The sequence below is a fragment of the Falco punctatus genome (assembly GCF_963210335.1).
Source record: "Falco punctatus genome assembly, chromosome: Z".
In the NCBI taxonomy this organism is placed as follows: domain Eukaryota; kingdom Metazoa; phylum Chordata; class Aves; order Falconiformes; family Falconidae; genus Falco; species Falco punctatus.
In genome coordinates this window covers 21,819,963-21,843,175 of record NC_137586.1, presented here as the reverse complement: position 1 = coordinate 21,843,175, position 23,213 = coordinate 21,819,963, and the positions used below count along the sequence as shown (strand labels likewise).

Sequence of the window (23,213 nt, the reverse complement as noted above, 5' to 3'; positions counted from 1 at the left end):
CCTTTGCTTGGAGCAGTTGCCCGTGAATCTCACTGACTTGGCACCATGCAGCAAGCTGCAATTGCCTTTGCAGGGCTGCCAGCCCTCTGGTATGTGCCAAGCTTGCACCACGCCTCTTGCAAAGCATGAGTTCTGTTTCCAGCTTCATTTCTTTCAGTTTAATAGGTAAGCTTTACCCCAGAGCCTTACACCAGTGAGATCCATACTTCTTCCAGGCTAAACTTACATCAGCTACAGCTACTCAGCATCAGCCTTAACACGCCACATCTCTCTCCTTATGACAAGTCTATTGTTCCGCTGCCACGCCACGGATTCTTTGCTTCCCCCATCTTAAAAGCCAAATCAGTCTTTGCTACTTTGACTGCAATCTCTTGAATTATTTCACCCTCCCTGTTTTTTCTGTGAACACTTTTGTCTTTATTGACTATTCCCTTATAACAGTTTCCTAAATGTTGCCTTGTTTAACTCCTTTCTTGGCAAGCAGACTTGGAAATCCCCACAAACTGTCATAGGTAGGGGCTGTCATGTTTACACAGTTACAGATTGATTGACTTCAACTTAGGTAGCTTCTCCAAAAGGTTTGAGTGTACATTCTTTGAGCTGAAGCTTCAAAAAAATCTTGTCTTCTGTATTATATACAAGCTGAGAATTTTCATCTACAGTGCCTAAATGTCATGCTTCCTACAGGACATGTTCTGTTGGTTTACTGCTATAGTTTGTAATGATGTCCCTAACAAAGATCTGCGTAATATTCTGAGTACTTTAAGGGTGACTTCCTCATTACAAAGAGAGAAATTTTAGTAATAGAAGCCTCATTGTGTACAAGGTGAAACGTAACAGCCTAAAGTAAAGAGAAACTGAATTCAAATAAATCTGGGTTAGAAATTAGGAGCCACTTACTTATTATACTAATAGAAAAAGTTAACTATGAAAAATACAAAGGGGTTGTGGATTTTCAGTCAGAATCTTAAATTCAGTATGGAGTAGTACTTGAAAAGTTATAAACTTTTAGTCTTGCTTCCTGAAACTCATCTTAGTTTTCCTTGTTCAGGAGACAATCAACTCTTCTCCTTAATTAAGGCAAAAATTGTTTTAATTAGGTTAGATGTTGCCTTCTATACTGGACTAGCTAGGGTTCTTCCTCTAATGAAACATGTCTTTCTCCCTTGCTATTGCACTGCTCATTAGTAAAATTAAATATCAGATGTGTCTCACATCAGATCTTTATAGATTCTGCAGCAGTCAATATATTGACAAATAAACTCAATAAAGGCATTTACATGTCTATGAAGTTTGTAGATAATTTTAATAGAATATTTTTTTATTTATAAATAAAAATAAGTATAAGTAAGTATCTATTTAGATGACCTACGTTATTAATCACCTAGGGGTTTGTGATCTCCCAAACTCTATCTCCAATGCATACTCACACTGGCTTAGCAGGGCAATACAAGTTTAAGCTGTGAAGTCCTTTTGAGGGAACAGACAGTAGGTTCAGAAGAGTGGTACCTTCTCCAGCTCATTGTTAGCCTGGGGGAATGAAGGGCTCATTTGTGCTGATGTTTGCTGGCATTAAGGTGGAACACAGGAAAGTCAGTAACTGGAAAGCTGTGGTTCAGCTATTGACAAAGGCTACTTTGTAGAGTGGTTGAGTTTTTTTCTTTTTATTTTTCTTTAATAGCTCCTGAACTCCATCGTATGTATTATGAAAACAGGAATTATGCAAGAATGTGCCTAGTGCCAAATCCATACTTATTAAAAAGTGCTTGATAGTTAAACAAATTTTAAAGGTCATTTGGCTAGAATACAGGCTGTCTAATGTTTTTGTTGTCAAGTGACTTGAACAACGTTTTTTTTTAAAGAGGAAAAGAATTAGTGCTGTTCCATTGTGACACCCAAAAAGGTTACAGCATTCATCTCATATAAATACCAAGAAGCATATTAACACTGCTGATCTTGCGTAGTTTTTTTAAGAGGACAGGTAATGCTGATGAAAAAAGTTACTATTCAGCACCAGAAATGAAAGGTATTTTCAAAGGGACTCCCAATCCTATTCATTACATTGTGGTATATCTGTAGAGGCAATCTGTTCCTTACCTGGATATAGCCTGAAGGGCCATTTTCCTGAACATGAAAAATGGAAAGACGTGCAAATTTTGACTTTGGACATAGTATAACTATTGATATTTATATATCTTTATGTACTTACTTTGAATAGGTAATAACAAATCACAAAACAAATTTTTGTCAGTTTGTTGCCTCTTAATTTCAGTACACGTCCACTCGTTCTGGTTTTATTTGAGACATATATTTTCTGTTTTCCAAAGGGAGCTTATGTCATAATTTCTCTTAATTGCTTTTTATATGAAGGGTTCTCAGCACCTCTAAACACTTTGGTAGTCATTTCCCACTTATTTTGTATCCTCTTGGCTATGGAGTGACCAGAGAATTGAAAATAAAGTGGTACTATGACTTTCAGTGCTTACTCTGTTCTTTTCTATAAGCAACTCTGCATTCCTTCTGACACCTGGCAGCCTACATGTTTTGTGCCAATTATTTCATTAAGTTGTAGAAATGTTAGCTTTTTAGGATGCATAGATATGACCACCAGCTGTTTCTGGCTCATGACTGGCTGAGCCTATAGAACGCAGCTGGCACAGTAACATACTGCTCTCCATTGGGATGGGATGATATGCTTGCTTTCCTTGCTGAGAGAATATGTTGGGAGGTCCCTGTGGATGTTCTGCAAGCCCTCACCTGTGGCTTGTAATATACTGCACGAACAACATGGCCTCCAGTGAACTGTCAACTGTTTTGAACCCTAATATGAAATTCATCAGATAACTTGGATACTTTTCACAAACTACCACAAAATTTAATGTGGTTCAGCTGTATTTATCGGTTTGCTCTGTAAATGTAGCTTTCTTTGAAACACAGAACAGCGACTTAAATGTCTTCTTCTGGAAACCGTGTTTTTTGAAAGTGGTCGGAGTATTTGAGTTTTTCAAATATATGGCATTGTTCCTGTAAGCTTAAGGGGTGGGCACTGGTTGCCTAAGACTACCCATTTGTCACATCTTGACTAGTCAAACACATCTGTGTGACATGTGAATCTTTGAAAACCTAGATCATACAGTTTTTCTGTGTGATTTCTATAGACTTCTTATATATTGATTTCTTTTCTATGTGTTTCTTATAACGTGACCCTTCTTTTATGCTCTTCCACACCATCCACCCCCACTGCCCCCTCACTCCCAGGATCTAGAAACAGTTAGGGACATACATAAGTAAAATGACTGAAAAGGTACAGCCTACTACTATATGCAGCTTGATACATCTGGTCTACCTAAATAATTATCTGGCTATTTACAAGTACTGTTCTGTTTCTGTACGAATGTTTGTGGCTTAACGGAAAGTAAGCTGAAAAACAATTAGCAGACGACAGGACTCTAAGGCATTTCTAGGGAGTGTTTTGGAACAGTTTGATTTTTTAGAACAAAAATATGAATGCCTGAAGACAGGGAGGATATAGACTAAGCTTTTGAATACATGTTCCAAATTTCAGTAGCTTTCATCGTCGCAGATAGTGAATTAAAAAAATATTATAAATTCTGCATTTAATTAAAACACTCAGTTTGAGTGGTCAGGTTACTAAGGACTCTTATCTAGTCCCACAGATGCTGCAGGTACTGTAGCCAAAGTGCTTCAGGCACTGCCTAAGGGTAGTTGAGTGGCATTCTGCATATCCATTTATTTTTAAGGAGACTATAGTAACATTCTTCTGTTTTCTCTTGCTGCTATACAAAACAGGCCACAGACAGTTGAGCATTTCAGTGATCACTCAAATCGATGTTTAGATAGGATAAGATAATTAACATTCATAGAGTAGTATGTACACTTCTCATTTAAGACTGTAGAAACTACAGTATCCTATATTATTTTGTGTCTCCGTGTATGTAGCATGTTTCCTCTGTTAGGAGGAAATACAAAGAACCAATCTTTTGGTAGCAAGGCCATGTATAGCTGCTGCTCAGTTTATGTGAATAATCTTCATGATATGTTACTCTCTGTTGCTTTATGTAGTTCTCCAGTGTGGTGGAGATGTATGCCAGGTGCCCACCAAAGCCACTCTATCACTGTCCTCCTCAACTGGACAGGGGAGAGAAAATATAATGAAAGGCTGGTGGGTCAAGATAAGGACAGGGAGATCACTCAGCCATTACTGTCATGGGTAAAACAGACTTGAGTTGGGGAAATTCATTCAATCTGTTACCAGTCAAATCAGAGTAGTATAATGAGAAAGAAAACCAAATCTTAAAACACCTTTCACACCTCTCCCTCTTCATGCTAGGCTCAACTTTACATCTGATTTTCTCTACCTCCTCCTCCGCAGTGGGACGTGGAATGGGGGTTACAGTCAGTTCATCACAGGTTGTCTCTGCCACTCCTTCCTCCTCAGAGGGAGGCTCTTCAGAATCCTCCCCTGCTGCAGTGTGGGCTCCCTTCCACAGGAGACAGCTTTCCATGAACTTCTCCCATGTGAGTCCCTCCCATGGGCTGCAGCCCTTCAGGAACAGCTCCAGTGTGGGTGCCTGTGGGGTCACAAGCCCCAGCAAACCTGTTCCAGCCTGGGCTCCTCTTTCCATGGGGCCACAGGTCCTGCCAGGAATCTGCTCCAGTGTAAGCTTCCTGTGGGGTCACAGCTTCCTTCAGGCATCCACATGCTCTGGGGTGGGGTGCTCCATGGGCTGCAGATGGATATCTGCTCCAACATGGACCTCCATGGCCTGCAGGGACACAGCCTGGCTCACCATGGTCTTCACCACAGGCTGCTGGAGAATCATTGCTCTGGTGCCTGGAGCACCTCCTGCCCTTCTGCACTGACCTGGGGGTCAGCAGGGTTGTTGCTCTCACACAGTCTCACTCCCCTCTCCTGGTTGCTGTTGCACAGTAGTTATTTCCCCTTTTTACATTTATCATCCCAGAGGTGTGACCACCATCACTGATGAGCTCAGCCTTGGCCAGCGGCAGGTCCCTCTTGGTGCCAGCTGGAACTGGCTCTGTCAGGCATAGGGGAAGTTTCTGGCAGCTTCTCACAGAAGACACCCCTCTAACCACCCTACTACCAAAACCTTGTCATGCAAACCTAATCCATCCAGAAACTTTAGATCACCTAAAAGGCCACTTTAAGGCTTTGGCTGGTTTACAGCTTTACACAGGATCTGATTTTTAGTCTGTTGCTTCTTCACATTCACTCACTAAATATCTGTATGTAAATAACAGCTGCAGGACTCAAACTGCTTTTAAATCTTGGGGACTTGATTAAGTCATATATTTTCAGCCTGGAGGTCAGGTCATTTTGCTTTGCCAATACAAAAAATTATTTGCTACATAATTCTCAAATTTTTAGATATGTGATGGGTTGAGAGGAATGTCTCAGTATGCAATCATTTAAAAAAAAAAAACCCAAAATTTTATTGGTATTACGATAACTTATGAAAATAAAGATTTCTTCCTTTTCTCCAGTTGTAACAATACTACAAGGAGAATGACATCATTAAATTAGAATGTATACTTTTTCTTCTAGAGTGTTTCAGCTTTGCTTCAGAGATCTGGCATAGCATAAAGAGCAACAATTTCACAGGAATGTCTCAAGCACTTTTATCACATGAAGCTAAATGTGCATAAGGAAATGATAACAATTCCAAACATGTCATAATTTTTTTGAGGAAGAAAAAATGTTGATGTATATTTACCTAGAAGATGAAACTTGCAATGGAAAGATGTCATCTTAAACAGGTCAACCTCTGTCTTAAAGACCAGAGAATTACTTGAAGTGGCAGCTGATTCTTAGAAAACAGCTTAGATTATTTTAATGAATGTGTGTGAATTTATGGTCTTAAATTGTGTTGAATGCCTGGTATTAATTATGTGAAATGGAAAAGGTTTTCATGTGTCTCAACTTATGTACTCTTTAACTTCCACTAATGGAGTCGGAACTAGTAATTCTTTCACTCACCTCACCCTATAAAGATCAAACTGGTCCTGCTCTTTTGGTATCTGCTGCCAAACAGTTTATGCATTGGGATGTGAAATGGGGTTAAAGGTTTAATACAAGACATAGACAATGGTTTCCCTTACTGCTAAAGTTTCAGATTTCATTTAGAGCCTGATTACACAGATGCCCTGAAGAATAATTTCTCCCACTTAACCTGTGCTCAAATACTAAGGTCAAGTTCTCGTTGCATGTGACAATAAAACAAAAGTAGTCATTATTCTGTCTCTCAAATGAGATGAAGAGATTTCAGTTCCAACAATGATGTAAGTAAATCTCAGAGAATATAACACTTTTCCAGGAGTTTAGCAAGTGTACTGTCTGTAAAAATGAACGACACTGAACCCAGAAACTTAATAACCTTTGATGAATTTAATAACCTTTAAAAACAAAGGTGTTCACAAGGGTGGTTGAAAAACTGACAGCACAAGGAAGACAACTATTAAACCTGCTGCCTTGCCTGCCAAAGCAACTTATGCTAACAGGAAAAAATAATAAAAGTACTGAAAATTAATAACTACTAAAAGGTCATATTCAGCAACAATATTAAAAATAATGATGAAGCTTTCAAATTAATCCAAGCTTAAAATGGGAAATAAATGGAATTAACTGAAAGTGACCTTCAGCTGGAAATAAATGTCCTTTTGTCCACGATTCATGTTTTTGGGCTTCTAGTATACATCAAGAATTCTCAGACATACAGTGCAGTAAAAGGCTTTTCTGGTATTTTGTTATTATAGGAGAAAGTGGAAGTTTCCCCCTTTGAGACAAGTTTCTTTCAGTTCTGCACAGAGTATGAGAGGTGGCAGTTCTTTAACAGGTAGGACACTTGCTGTCAGTATAGGTATATAGCAATTTTCTATAGAAAGAATAGTGTTACACCAAAGCAGAAGCTGGTGGTATAGCCACACAGAGAATATTGACAGGCATACCTGATGAGAAACGAACAAACAGGTCAGCAAACTTCAGCCTGGACAGTAGATGGTGGAGGTGTAAAAATGATGTCTAAATATAATGAGAGAGAGAAGAATAAGGAACAATTGTTTGTTGCATTTTCAAATTGGATTTCAAAACTTGGAATCCTCAAATGAACCTAGGGGGAAGTATCGCACTGGGATCCAAAGGATGTGGTTTTTGAAGGCTGTGTAGTTAAGCTGTGGACTTATTTCTAGCAATAAATGCTGAAGGCTTCTGCTGGTTCAAAATTTGGCTGGATAAATTAACTGAAAAAAAGAATTAATTGGAAATTTTTATAAGCCATAATGCCAGCTTTGGCTTAGTGCATTGTTGATCCACAGCTTGCTGAAGTTTGCAAGTGCATTCTGGAGAGGTGGTTTTTATATTTTGCTCTTTTCATTGGCATTGTCTTCTTGCCAGTGTGAAAGAGGATCCCAGACTCTGTGAACATTAGGTTTGACATGTGTGACCATTCTTACCCCATGACTGTCCATTGCTAGTGATGTTTCAGTGCAACACAGTTTCAAAGCCCTTGCCCTCTAGTATAGAACAGAATAGACTATCTCAGTTGTAAGGGGCCTACAACGATCACCTGTCCCAGCTGCCTGACCACTTCAGGGCTGACCAACAGCTGAAGCACGTTGTTACGGACATTCTCCAAATGCCTCTCAAACCCCGACAGGCGCGGGGCATCGGTCGCCTCTAGGAAGCCTCTTCCCGTGTGTGACCACCCTCTGGGTAAAGAAACGCTCCCTAATGCCCAGCCTAAACCTCCCCAGCGCAGCTTTGCCCCATGCCCCGCGCCCGGCCCGGGGGCAGCAGGAGGAAGAGCTCAGCACCCCCCGCCCCACGTCCCCCCTCAGGAAGCTGCAGGAGCCATGAGGGCGCCCCTCGGCCTCCCTTTCTGCAACCCAGACAAATGCTGAGCTCCCAGCTGCTCCTCACACGATGTGCCTTCCAGCAGCCTTGCCGCTCTCCCCTGGACGCATTCAAAGACCTTCACGTGCTGCTTGAACCAGGGGGCCCAGAACTGCGCACAGTGCTCAAGGTGATCATACTTATGGATTTATTAGAGCTTATTTATGAAGACAAAAAGATATGGCCTCTCTTTGGAATAAGGGTAAGAGGACATAGGATATTAAGGTCCTCTCCAACCATTTCGTATTTTGTATAAAATGGAAAACCTCTTCTCAGAAAAGTCTGTGGATATTCTATGTCTAGACAGTGGATAGACTGTGACTTTAGAGATGGATGAATTAGGCAGAAATGTGACTGAAGCCATGACTCAGCTTTCAGGCTATTGCTTGCTACAAGAAGAGCAAAGAGGAGAGAGGGTGAAAGCAAGATCCAGCATGGTTTTTCCCTTGTTACAGGCTTATACAATTTGATTGTGGTCTGGAGATGGCACTGACAGTTCTTAAAAAACTATTTCATGTTCTTAAGACAATTTCAGTTGGCATTTTGCAACCCAAAATGGGACCTGCTCTGCTTATGACTTGATTGCTTAATACTTCTCACCAGAAAGCTCTTCCTCTTAAATCTCCCTTGTTCAGAACAGTCATTTGAGAAAAAGGAATACCAGGACTGAAAGAACTGTGTTGTTTAGGGTGTTTTTTTTCTCAACCCAGTCAAATCCTATCCAGGTTCAGCTGAGTTATCCAAAGCATTAAATTGCCAGCATTTTTTCTGAGAAGAAAGAAAAAGAGAATGTGCTAAAATAACTGCACATATGAACTCAGCCGGGCTCACACTGCTGCTGCCAGAGTGACAGCTGCTGCTTCACTAAGAACATCTGAGACTGCCAGAGGGGGTGAGAGGGAAGATCAGGGCAAGAGTCCAGCCCCACACAGATCCATCACCACCACTGAACTTGTGGGGCCCCAAAAAAAGGTAAACTGTAGGCTGGTTTTATTTCCTCTTCTCCCTTGACATTGTAACTTTAATTTCTTCCTGACAGCTTTGCACTTCTCCCTTCTGTCTCCCCGTGACTTGGTGGGGGTCTCAAAAAGTGCCTGGGGTTTTTCTGGTGTTGATATCACTCTGCATGGATCTCCTGACTCACAGCACCTCTGGGAATTGCACTAGGCAGGAAATCTTCCCCACTCTGTTTTGTACCTGGTTCTATTTATAGGAGACCAAGATGCAACGAAGAGTTTGAATGTTTAATTTTCCTAGCTGGGAGCAGTGAAAGGAAAGCTTGATGCTCCCAGGTTAAGATAGGGAGAGAGATAATGGGAAGGTTCATTCTTCAGTACTCATTGCTTGAGAGCCACTTGGCCCCAGTGATACATCCACACCAGCAGGCTACCAGGTTCCTGGGCTTGTAAGTAATGCCTTTAAATGGTATCTGTATGCTTCAGTGCTTAGTCTGCTCTGTGGGCTGGCAGCTATCAGCTCCTCCCAGCCATCACTGAAAGTTTAGAATGGCAGATATTATAATGCATACTGTTTTTCTCAGTATAAGCTTCGGAAGCTACATACATATCATTTTTCTCCCCTCCAGAAAAGCCTCCCCTGCAAATCCTGTGCAAAATATTACACTGTTTCTGAAATTTAGTGTTCAGAAGTTGAAAATGCCAGGTTTTATAGTTCTATAGCTAGTTTCTAACACAGTTGCTGTCTGTCTCAAAGGACTCCAAACTTTCTTGCTGCTGGGACTGAATGTATCAATTTTGTGTGCAACTGTAGAGCTGCCATTTTTAAACTTTCTAGTGCTTTGGTTCTCAATGCAAACAAGTTTTAATACAACAGACTTGACTGGAAGCAAGAAAATGGAAGCATCGTAGGGCTGGATACGTACTAGGTTTATTAACAGGGCTGCAAACACATTGGGTCTGCTAAGTGCTGAAATTCAGTTGGCTGATTTCTTAGCTTATCTGGCATTTGTCTGAGCATAAGGTTTATCATTCTTTTAAAGACATGCTGCCTTAGGCTTTTGGAGACAGTTTCATCATTTCTGACCGGATGTTTATAGTTATTATAGAGAAAAGGAGCCCCTTCTGATGAAAATGAGTTCTCTAGATCATGGAGTTTCTCTTCCATCTCTTCATCTGAATTTCCTAACTCTGTGAGAGACAGAGTATGTGCAAGTAAAAACATTTGTTTTCATATGTTTTTCTCTTGTGATCCTTTCTCTTGGATCAAGCTTCCTGTATATCTGTGAAAATCTATACATTCCTCTATAGCCCTCTATTTACTGAGACTCTTAATGATGTCCCCGTATCTTCTCTTTCTGGAACAATTCTGTTACACATCTCCCTTCATCAAGCAGCCAGTGTGGGTGGACTGCTTTCCCTTGGATTCAGTCTCTCCTTAGTCTAAATGTGACTCTGCTTTCCAGAGGACCAGTGAGATTTAACAGTCTTTCATCATTGCTGGTCTGGGATATAGGTAATACAGTTTTGATATCATAAAGTTTATTCTGCGTATGTAGGATGTTTCAGTCATACAGTTTATACAACCTTACTGCCTCATAGATAGTTTATAAGCTGTAACTTGCTGCAGTAAATAGTGATGGAAATGGGTATCTTGTGGCTTAAATCCTGGGGTAAGACTTGGAAGACTGGATTCCATTCCAGAGTGATCATGGGAAAAATTGTTTAATACTGTTTCTCTCTTGCAATGTCTTAAAGTGAGAGGAATTCTACACTCCCATATTTTTTATTAAGTGCTGTATAGACTATGTATTATTCCTTTCTTTGTATGTGAAATGAATTCTACATCCCAGTCAAACCCTCCAGGCTTTATTAAAAGTGAAGGGACATTAAAACTAAAGCCTATAGGTTTTTTCTCTCTCTCTCTTTTCCTTTTCTCTTTTTTTGCCTTGGGCTTTTTTTTGTTTTGGTTTTTGTTGTTGTTGTTGTTGTTTTTGGTGGAGGTGAGCATGTCTTCCACTAAACATTCCATATAGCTTACTTTCAAATTTAGGATACTGGGCTCAGTTAATTTTCAGCCTGACTTTGTGCAACTGTTCTATTAACAAAATCAATAATAAGTAGTTATTCTAGCTACTGAAATAAGAATATTTACTAAATATCAAGTTAGCTTAGAAGTTCTTTGGGGTCTTGAAGCATCTCCATCCTGAGCACAATACAAGCATGCATATAATACAGTATAATTTTGTGCAGGCTAACAAACTAAGGTGTGCAAGTAACACAGCCAGACTGCACAACACTGTTCTTCTGCCACGCAGAACTGATTAGCTATAAACATTGCTTATGTTGCTTTCGTATTGAAGTTGCCAGTTAACTGTGCATCTAGTAGTGAGTTTAGCACTGTCTGAACTTGCTCATGTGCATCTGAACCAGCAGGACAGATGAATCCTTGGGTTCCTAAATGAATATATGCAGAGAGGATTTCCCCTGCCCCCTACCCTCTCCCCCCCAAAAAACAACCCACAAAACCAACCCAAAACAAAACACCATAATCTGCTATGCATACAATGTTTCTTCAGCTTGGTTTTTGTAGTACACAATGTAACCTGAACTAGAGGTTGTTCTTGTTTACTGTAAGCAGGAGTTTCAGATTCTTTTACATATTGTTTTGCTAAATCATTATACAGTTACATGCTGGATGATGTCTTTCTGCTTCTGACGTAGGATGTGTATTCATGGATCATATGTTCTATTCCCCACATATTTTCCATGTTTCTTTGTGTACTGTTCAAAAGATTTCCTTCAAGAAATTATCATACAGAGTACAATTATCTTTTATGATCTGGTATTTCTTGGCATTGCTGCTGTATAAAATAAAATCAGCATCTGGCCACATGAAAAACTTGTTTATTAAACCATTGTATATTTGTTTATACCTCAAGTCATTCAACACACAGTGCTTGTTTCCTAATATTATCAGAGAAACCTTGTTCTTATGTAACATTCAGTAGTGGATTATACGTGCTAATTCATCAAATGAGTAAACAGCCAGAATTTTTCTGATCTGTAGCCTGCCTGCAGATCTCTGGTTCCATTATTCATATCTGCTATTTTCAATGCTGTCCTAGTGTGCAGAATTTCCCTGCTGTTTTTAGGGCTAGGTGTAATAGCAGTATGCCTTTCCTTCCATATATTTTGCGTGTGTGCATTGCAAGGTGTGATTTTGTAGATGCTGCTTATACAATTAGCCCATACAGAGAAACTGGTAACAATCACCTCTGTATGAACTTCATGGATTGCAAGTAATCCTAGGAAAGTTAAGCACAAATACGTTCTGCAGGATCAAGTAAATCTGCAGATGTTTCAGCTCATACGTATTTGATCATCTACAAGACACTCTTGGAACTGCAGGAATAAATCAATGTGAAACCTAAGGGATGAGCAGCATAATACACAGTGGGGTTGGAAGCATGCTGGGAAAATTGAAATATATAGGAATGCAATTTAATCTTGCATTCTTTTGAACAATTGCCACTGACAGAAGTAGCCCTTTTTTCACAGATCCCACTTTAGCTAAGGAGAGATGAGGAGGTAAGCACCCGCCATTAGCACTTTTCCACAGACCCAGCTGCCACTGCCGGGCTGCCTCACTCATACCTAGGCTATGCCTGCCTCTTCCAATCAGGTAAATATTCAGAGCCTACTATGCATAGACACTTTCACGTATGAAAATGGGATTCTCCTTCAGTCTGCCAGAAAGACTAACCTCCAGGCAGGCAGGTGCTGAAGCTCCTGCTTGGTATGTTTTCCTTTTAGGCTGTATGCTACAGTGTTTAAAAAGTTTTTAGCATACAGAAGTATTTCAAATATTGACAAAGCAAAATAATTTGTCAGTGACCCATTTAAAAAGAAATTGTTACTGGCAGAAGATTGCAATACTTTTAAGGTTGCTGAATTTATTAGTAGATGTGAAGTACATACCAGTGAGCCAAACCCAGAAACACAATAAATCAAGGAGTTCTGAAAAAAAGCCTAGTACAGAAAGAATGAATTACATGCAGAAAACTCCTATTATGGAGATGAATAATGTAACAAGGTAGAAAAAAATGAAATGCCAGGGATATGATATCTTAAGTACTGAAGAGTTAACTGTATTGCTTTAGCTCAGACATTCCAGTTATTCAGTGAAGGCTTTTCTTTACTGTGGATTTTATAGCAGTAAATTATTTGGCTTTAAACTAAACTATAGTAAGCTGGCAATGTGATACTGTCCAGAGTTTTACAGCAAATAAGGGAATGGTACCAATTTATTATGGTATTGCAACAGATTTTCTTTTTGAAACACTGAATGTGGGTGTCAGGCTATGTACGTTTATGTATACATATATATCTATGTATATGTATAATGATAGGAGCTAATGCTTTTTGTGATCTTGAGGAGAAAAACTGGAGACTGCCACTCTAACAGGGTGTAGCTGAGAGCTGTAGGTTTCTTTGTTGAGAGAGCTAGAGCTAGCAACTTCACGTTCATAATTTAACCTTCACATTTAAGGTCATAAAACCCCCCGAACATATAAGAAGGATGTTTTTGACAGGGAGATGGGGGAAACATTCTCCCTACTACCTACAGAGCCTGTCATAGTCTCAGTGGATGGTGGGGTGGAAGGGAGGACTGTAAAGCCTATTTTGGGGTGAAAGGCAGCACCTTATTTGAATTAGTTGGAAAAAAACACCTTAGCATGAGTGTATATATATTTATTTTCTTTCATTAGCAAACGGTCTTTGTTTGAGGAGGCTATTTGTCAGTCGCTGTGGAAAAAGACCAGCTGGTAATTGCTTTATTTTCCTTATGTTATGGCAGCAGGAAGCTGAAATGTAAATTTATACAATTTCCTTTTTCAGTTTGGAGACATGGCTTGCAAAGGTAGTGAACTCAAATTCCTTGTCTATGAAGCCATTGTGTTTCTTTCTAGTATTTGTCAAATAGTGTATGGGCTGGTGACAAGGTTGCCAATGGATATCAATAACTGAAGATTTTTGTATGCATCCCATAGGTATGACTGGAATATTTTCAAATTTTTAGGTTAAATTTTGTAATATTACCCCTTTTAAAGTATATTTTTATGTTCTATTTTTATGTATCCTACCACTTCCATTTCTCCCTTTGGTTAGCAAATGCTCTTCTTTGAAGGTGACTGTTCTTCAGTCATTGTGGAATTGTAGAATCTTTGAATAAAGTTATTCCTTTTATCTGTTGCTTAGAAATCTGTGGGCAATTGAGAATTTCTTCTACTTAATGGAATCAAGAGAAGTGAATATCACTTTGAGTGTGTGTTATAAACTGCTGATGTTTAGCACATGCTTTTCTTTTTGCATAGTAATTTTTCATTAAGAGCCATTTTAAAGGCTGCAGTGCTAAAATAGCTGGTGATTACTACATGTAGGGATAGAACCTAGACCTGGGGAGAAGACTGTTTAGGTATGCAAGAAGACCTGATTCCTGAAATTAAAGGCTTTAGTTTCGCTAATTCAAGTAATGATGCCCAGCAGGACAAGGTGGTCCACGAGGTCATTTGCAGCTACTAACTGCCTTTTGGGAAAGTATCTAAAGCTGCAAAGTATCAGTAGAAGCTGTTGAGTATGAGTGTCGTGACAGCAAAGAGTGAAACAGGTTTTATAAAATACATTTTGCAAAGGAGATTTTAGAAATTATTAAAGCATGGATTACAAGAGGAAGGAGAAAAGGGAAGGAATGTGAAGAATAACCATATGCAAAAAGGATTTAAAGACAAAGCAGCCAAACCTGTGTGATTTCCATCCTTGTAGAATTCATGCAAACTCACCTCAAAGTATCTATGTTTTCATTCAATATTACTAGGATTTCTGCATAAATAGGTTAACAGCTCTTTTAAAAAATTGTAGCATTTTTATGTATTAAAGTTTGTTTCTTACTTCTTTTTTCAGTAATAGAAATTTATCAATGTGGAAAATTCAGTGGGCACGTTTACAGGAAGATAGTTCTGTAAGGTCAAAATCTGTTATCTTGACAGATTCCTATGTACTTTTAATTAAACTATACATTTTATTTTATAAATTTATATAAAATAAACCAGAATTGAGAAAAAAATGCTTTCTGTTAGTCTGAAGCACTTCAGGAATGTTATTTAGCCGAAAACATCAAAGTGATCCTAGTTTGAAATTGGTCAAACCAACATTTCAAAACAATGGAATTTCCCAGGGAGGACAACTTTGATCTCATGTAGTCTAGTGTGTAAATCCTGGTCTGTTCCAGATTGTTTAAAGTTTTCTTTTTTTTATTATTAATTGAAGACACACTTTCTTGTTCCTCTTCAAATCTTTCTGGTAAATGATGGTCTTAAACCCTAGGACCATGCAGATGTCTTCTGAGGAAGAGCTGCTCATTAATGCACTGAACAGCCACCTGTGATCTGAAAATAATCAGCTTTTATGGAAGGATTTTTCACACTAAGCAATAACATTTTATTTAAATGAAGAGCAGGAGAGCACTGAAACAATTACATAGGAGATATAAATCCAGTTTGCATAGCTTTCTGTCAATAATATGAAAAAAATCTCTACTGAGGAGGATTATGGTCTTCTGAAAGGTTTTAGCTGATGCTATGAATGTTTGACTATAGTACTAGCCATCTAACTACAGTGGAAGATTTGCCTGTTGATTGAAATTTGCTCTGAAGTTTCAACAAACAAGCTGTGATTTTTCTTTTTTCCTCTCTCCTTGTTACATGCTTCCCTCCCTCTACAGAGAAGGCAATCCCAGATAAGCAGATTACTATGTGGGATAGCTCCTCTTCATTGTTCTGTGCAGCACTTCCAGCTTTTCATAGCCAGTTGGACTTGTTAGGAGGAGCTAAGCAATTGGTTGTTTCCTGGACTCCGTTTCATAAATTATAGCCCAGCATGCATGAGCATGATTCCTACAGTTGCAGTAATCCAGAGGCCTGTCAGTTCCTGACTTTGTGCATGTTTATTCCTACTTGTTTTATTGCACTGGAATTTCCTGTCTTAGATAGTTTGCTATTGCATCTTCAGGACTCTGTGAGTAATTTTGACTTTTTCTACTCTGTTAATTACACATCGTAAACAAGAATGCTTGTGTTTAGGAAGTAGTTCACTAGCAGTTCTGTCTGAGATTCTGTGCTATGTGAAGTCAGGTAAGTTAACTTGGCAGCTTTTCTCTTGCTAGTGTTAAAATAGCTTCATGATGTTGCATGTGGTCAGTGCATTTGGGGTTCATTCATTTCTGAAACAGATTGTGTTTGATCCCTATAATTTTTGTTCTTCTATAATAAAATATAGTGATGCTGCATTACACCTCATTTGTGCTTAATCAATACATGTGGTGTATCTTACTTTTTAATATCATTTGTATGTTGTATACTAGCAATTGTAGTAAAACTATTGAAGAAATGCACACAATTCTCAGCTTACAAGTAAAATAAAAAATAGCCACTCTTTTCACACTCTCTCCCTGCTTCTTCTCTAAATAAGAACAGACATGCCACTAAAAAGCAGCACAGTGTTAACATCTAGTATTTTAAACAACAGCAAAGCTTAACTAACACCCTCCCCCCACCCCACTTTCTTTTTTATGGTGCTATGATGCTTTCCTTAATTTGTAGAGGTTGTTTTTGTAGCAAGGGAAATGCCAGCATGTTAGAGTTCACACATTTAAAAACAAATTCTACTCACAGTGAATTAGAAACCAGTGGGAAATGCTGTTCAGGATCTGTGGTTTAATCAGATAGAGTTATCACAGTGACTCCCTTGTTGGTTTCCTGAGATTGTCGGGTGTTACCTCTGTGCAACTCAGGTTTAGAACAATAGAACAAGAGATTGAAATCAGAAAGCTACTAAACTGGTGCTCTACACCTCTCTAGTAAATGCTACAAGGTCATATTCATTGCTTTAAATGCATTAGTTCATGCAAAGAACTTTCCCTAGTGCTTGTTTTTCCACTGGAAATATAATTTCATTGTGTGGTGTAACAGAGTTAGCATTTGTGGGTAAATAGCTTGTGTTATACCAAGAAGTACATTCTGCTAGCAGGATATAAGCCTATGATGTTTCTTATTAGCTTAATAATTTTAAAACAGTAAATGTTCTTCAGACAGCTGACTTGCACTTTCTAATGAATATTATAGCTTCTGGGGATATAAAATGCCCTTGTAAAACCTCTGTAAAAATATTATTTTTTGCTAGCATAGGTAAAGACATTCTTTTTTGAACCTGTAATAGAAAATAGGAATGTAATTTTAGCAGTATTGCACGTCTCATGTTGTATTGCATTGAATGATGCAAGATTATGGTGACACTGTCTAAAGTATTTTTGTTAGATGTGGGTCAGCAAACCAAACTGTTTGAATCCTCTAAATGGCTTTATGAAGTTAAACTAAAAAGCGTTTTGCTGACATTGGTAATATTTGAGATAACTTTTGCCAGCTTTACCTTAGTGGTCAGGTATACTGTTATAATATAAAACCTAAACCACGGTGAAATCAATTTGACTGAGGTGGTATGCATTAAGTGAGGCAGCAATTATAGTGCAAACTGTTAGTTCTATGATATTTCTGAAATGAGGAATCCAAAGTAGTTCTCTTAGACATGAAAAGCTGGTTTCAGCATAATTTCTCTGACATATGCAAAGCACAAGGAAATAACTTGGTGAGACATTAAATGCTGCTACTTTACTTTTCCTGTGCTCAACAAAAAAGAGAGACTATGGAAAAAACCTTGCCAGTTTAAGTGAGTTTATTATGGCACTGTGTTTGCTGTGATCTTTAGGGGAGTAACTTGGAAAACTGGTCCTGTGCTATACTGAGTGCATGCACTGTTTCAATACTATTTATACCAAGTTTCCAGGAACTGAAACTGTATTGATACTGAATTCTATAGGTGATATTTGGAATCTAACGTACCACAAGCAATGCCTACGGGCTGGATCAAAGTCCTGTTGTGCTTGATGCTGTTCAAACAAGCAGTAAAAGGCAGTCCCGGCCCTTACAAGATTATAAACTAAACAGGATGGTAGGCACAGCATGGAAATACATACAATTTAAACATAACCTTGGGCAAGTCAGAGCAGGTCAACAGCCAAGGGAGGAATGAAATCCTGGAATATAGCTGCAATATGATGTTGTATGAGAGGTATCTGTAGCAAAGAGCTGGGCCCATGAAGGTCCACATTAGGACACCTGTTTGATACCAGAAGCAGTATAGGTACATTGTGTGAAGGCTAATTAGGGCAGAATTAGCCTGCACTGAACATTTTACTGCTTCTTGTATAGATGCTTTCCTAGTTCATAGTTCAGCACCTCCTTGACTGTACTGATGTTACTTAAAATAAACTTTTTATCTCCTATTATGTTAAATACTCCAACATTTTACATCCATGTTAGGAAGTCTAGATAACTGTTTTTTTCAGAACTCTTTGAAAAGGTTTTTCTACTTGTTTAGTAGAGAATCTCAGATTTGCATCCTTGTTTAAAACATGCCAGCAGCTTTTCTCTGTAAATGCAAGGGAGCTTAACTTTGCTGCAGAGACAGCCCAAGTTAAAGATTTTATATAGTGCCTACCTTGAGTCCCACTGGCTGAGTTGTGCCTATTGGTGTTTGGCCGAAGCAGATAAAATACATGTGTGTCTGCTTAAATGTAAGATTGATATTAAGGAATGCTTTACATAATTTGGAATATGTTATAAAAAGAACTAAAAATCCCATTAAATTTGAAGGTCTGATGCTTTGCCAGTGAATTTTCAGTGTGAGTTCGGGTATTCACATCAGAAACATAATTTATATTGAAACTCCAACATGTTTTGGAAAATATTTTTGTAAACATATCAAAACTATGTCTGCTCAGTAGAGCACCAGAGTAGAGTATAGACTGCAGGTGTGTCTTGCCTTGTACCCATATTAAAGTCTCCTGTAAGAAGGCAGTTAACTCTAAGCCATTTGCAGTCAGCAGAAGCGTTTTTTCCTTTGGTGTGTCTGTGTATCAGATGTCAGTTGTGTGAAGAAACCCCCATCACAAAACACTAAAAAATAAAAGGGGGGGGTGGGGGCGGGGGGGGAATGGGGGCACTCACAAAAAAATGTGCTCACTTTAGCCACTGGACGCATCTTAAGTCTGCAGAAGTGGTGGGTTCTTCATGCAGACAACAGACACGAAAGGTCCTACAGAACCCCAGAAAGGAATGAGCATTTCTCAGTAGGGCAGCTGGCCCATGTATTTGCTTTTAATAATTCATGGCAGACTTGGGAATTAAGTACAGGTCAAAATTAGCAGAGGATCTGACAGGGCCTTCTGTTGCTGTTGCTGTGTAATATTATTTGAATGATAACATTAAGCGACTTTGAGTGTGGTACTACTTGTCTTGGAAATAAATATTTCAGTACACCTCTGTTTCACAGATCTAAAATACTTTGGCTTCACAGAGGATTGTATTGGTGTGACTGCATTGTTATGATTTTATGTTGTAATCCTTAATACAAAAAATATAGAGCAAAAAATATAACCAGAAAATTAGAGTTCACAAGAAAAGAAAAAGAATTTAGCTTAGTCTAAAGTGTGCTGAATTTTTTCTTCTCTCATTTACAATGGCCAATTTAAATGTATGAATTAACTATGCACTATATAAAAATTATTCCAGAGCTTGAAAAAGAAATAACTAGGTTATGATCAACAACAACAATTCTTTTTTCTTTTTTTTTTTTTTCTTTTTAAATGGGAGGATTTTTGTTTTCTTCCTGGGTGCTCCTGAAGAGTTAAAAAAGTCTTGGGAAAAAGCATGTAATCACATCACTACAATAATGTATTATATCCTCTTAAAACAGTATAAACATATATCTGTGATGTCTGTGTGTTCTGTTAGATCACTCAGCAGATTGAAAGGTGATGAATGTGGGTAGCAGAAAGAGAAAGGAAAGAAAGAAATCTAGAGGAAAAAAGAAGTGAAATCAAATCACATTTGGAGATAGGAGGAAACCAAAAGGAGTAAGTGGGAATGTTGAATGAAAACTCGCTGTTCAAATGAATATCTTCAAAGTATCTTCAAAATGTTAGTTTATACTTTTAAACAAAGTGTACAATGCAGTTTGGCCCAGAGGGGAAAAGAAAAAGCTTCAAAGTCATATTATTAATGAATCAGCTTTTGGCTTGCTGTGTAATTTTGTCTTTGCAGTCACTTTCTGTAAATAGCTGTGCAGTGAACGTACTGACACACAAATAAAAGTTGAAGATGCAGGTGTGGATGTTCATAGCAGGTGAGCATTTACATTTGTATATATGTGGAAAAGGCCTTAAACAAAAATGGTACTGGTTGTTTGCATGTATTTACATTCTCAGGATCAAGGACAGGATTGCTTTTGTTTTATTGTGTCAGGATTCCAGTCTTACGCATCTGAAAAAGTAATACCCTGCTCCTGTGTTCCAGCTTGCTTTCCTTGAAAGAAAGTACTGTTACCCAAAGTAAAATACAGATTTATTTAAATTTTCAGGCAGAAACACAAATACTCTCCCCAAGTAGCATAGCTCCCTGCTCAGGTACAGAGAACACGCTGTTTCTCTAGGGGCTAGCTGGAACTTGCTGTTCTCTGCATGAGAAATGATGGTGTCTTTTGCATTAAATAATTTGCTGGCAAGTTTTACCTGTCACAGTGATTTTGAAAGGTAGCAAAACACAGCCTTGCTGTAGCCTGGAATCTGAATTATAGGCCATGGAGAGTCTGTTAGCTTCTTTGATACATCGTATCTGAAGTATGATCTCTATCTCTGCAGTTCTGCCAAACCAATGCACGCTTTTTTGAATTTTCATGGTCAGAGGCTCTCAATTAAGGACTGCAAGTATATAATTTGTGGGTTGTCAAACTAAAAAATGAAATTATTCCAGCTAAGTAATGGATTTGAAAAGATGATAAAGGGAGAGAAACAGGTTTCTGTGTGTTATCTGTATGGAACCAGTTGTGTATACATTTTTGAAAAAAGAAATTTAAGATGTGGATAACAAACATTTTCTTTGTGCTTGATGTGTGTTTGGAGGTGGTCTGAAGGCAAGTTAGGAGCTGAAATACAAGAAGGTGGAAGGTACTGTTATGGCCTGTAACAGAAAATAATCTAGATGGACTAAAGGGACTTTGCTGTGTAAACTGAGCTGGCAAGGCTTCAAAGATTTTTATACTCAGTTTCACTGGAAAACCAGAATTTTGAGAATATAAGGGATGTGCTTGCCATGAAACTTGGTTAACCAAATCTATGTTTGTCTCTAGCTGTAGTTATCCCAAACAGCTCTCCTTATATCTTAAACTTTCTGGTCATTGTTAAAAAATTTGCAGTTGACAGCAGTGCATAAATGTCTGACACAGTAGGGGAGAGGAATCCAGCTGATCTTGCTATGCTGAATTTCAATATGAGACTCAGGCAGTTTTCAGTGATAGCTGCATTACCCCTAGGGTCCAACGTTTTTGCAAATGCAATTAAAAAGAAAAAAAGATTTTGCTCATTTTATCTTAGAATTATGAAAATGTAGGCCCTTCACATTAAGCTCCTTGATGTAGCTGTTTTTACAGCATGAAAAAAATTACGGTGTTTTATATGTGATATTTTTTATTATATACCCCCAAAACAGTGTGTGATTGTACCTGCATAAAAATTTACTTGAATAATTAAAAGTTGAGTTTTGTGATACTGATTTTGCTTGCTGTATTTAGATCTTAAATATAGTATGTCAGTTAATCTGTATCAAAGCATTTTGAATTATTTTAAAAAATCAACATTTAACAGTTAAGAGTTTGAAATATAGTCTGTCTATTCTTTATCTCATTATCTAGGGATCTCATCCTCCCTAAGCTCTTTGATTACTGGGCACTGATTGGAAGGGTTTTCATTTCATTAATTTACAGCCAAGAATACTGCACTGATTCCTATCCTTCTGTCTTTTCTTTCCTGCCTCATGAGTAAAGTGATGGAGAAGAGAAGATACATTTGTATGAGAATGTGTTTTCTACTTTCTTTACTCTCAGTAATACACATGGTCATAAAATTATTGTGGTGAGTAGATATTTATGGCTACATACAATCAATCGTTTACTCAAAGAAAAGCTATAATGTGAATTTTACTTGAAACCACTCCTAAAAATTAAATCAAGGGCTGGATTTTTAATATTTGCACTTTTCAGAATCTGAATACTGTATGCAGCTTCTAGACTAAGCTCATACGGAGGTTTGAACGTCTGTGGCTCATCCATTTAAACAGATGGTAAGATCTGTGATATCCCAGGCATTTGCAGTGCAGCGTGGTGTCTGGAACAAATGTGTTTCTACATCCATCTATCTTTGACCATCAAGAAGACTGACCTTGCTCCAGCCTTTTGGTAGATGTAATTTCTAACAGTGTGCTGCCCTTGGACTTTGGGAATATAAAATCTGTCCCTTGCCTCTGTTGTCTCCATATGGATGCTTTCTAACAAGATATTTAATTATGAAAAGAGGGGAAGTCATTCATCACCAACCTTTGTTATAATAGATTCCCATATAGCAGATATAGCATAGCACATGTGTATACAATAAATGAAACAATTAGCTGAAACCTGAAAAGATCAGTTATCAATATGCTGTGCAATTAATTTAAATTAAAAGGTATCTTTTATCTACCTAATGCCCTATTAATCGACATTGTGGGTTTTTTCAATGTAAGCATAAATCTGTCTGTTTGAGAAATATCTGTTGCTCTGAATAATCTGTTCAAGTTTATTTTGGATGAAGGCAGATACTCCTGATGACAAAATAAAGTTTGAGAACATAACCCCCAGTCATTACAGCCATTTCCTGAAGCTTTCTCACAGAAATAACACTAAGGCCCTTTATTCAAACATTCAGATTGAACTGCCTTGTCATGTACCTAGCTGTGGGAATACAGACATATAGGATAACCCATGGGAAGAGATGTCATAATGCTGGTGTTCCCCAAGAAGTGCAAAGTGATAAAATTGCAGTCCTTTATTAATTTTCCCATGAAAGACAGCATTTAAAAACCATTTTAAAAGCAGCACTAGAAAACAGCTACATCAGTGTAATGGGACTGTATGGCCTTTTATGTCCATGTTTGGAGTGCAATAGGAAAATACAGGAGCAGTAGAAAGAAAAAAAAGGCAGTTTTCTGTAGGGTGTTCAGCAACATTTCTTGGTGTACTTGGAAGGTGGGAAAATAATATGGAAAAAGTTACGCAACAACCCTTTCAGGAGCCATTGGTTGAAAAGCCAGGAAATGTCTACTTTTGCAGTGCATTGGACT

The 23,213-nt window shown here is 38.3% G+C and overlaps 1 protein-coding gene across 1 annotated transcript in view; it reads left to right on the top strand.

Annotated features, from left to right (window-relative positions):
* The first annotated feature begins 10,847 nt into the window (after positions 1-10,847).
* The window catches only part of PDE4D (phosphodiesterase 4D), a 626,273-nt gene continuing 613,907 nt past the window's right edge, over positions 10,848-23,213 (top strand). Inside the window, exon 1 of the mRNA XM_080372937.1 lies at positions 10,848-15,963. The gene's annotated coding sequence lies outside the window, so the exon portion shown is untranslated. The remainder of the gene's footprint in view (positions 15,964-23,213) is intronic.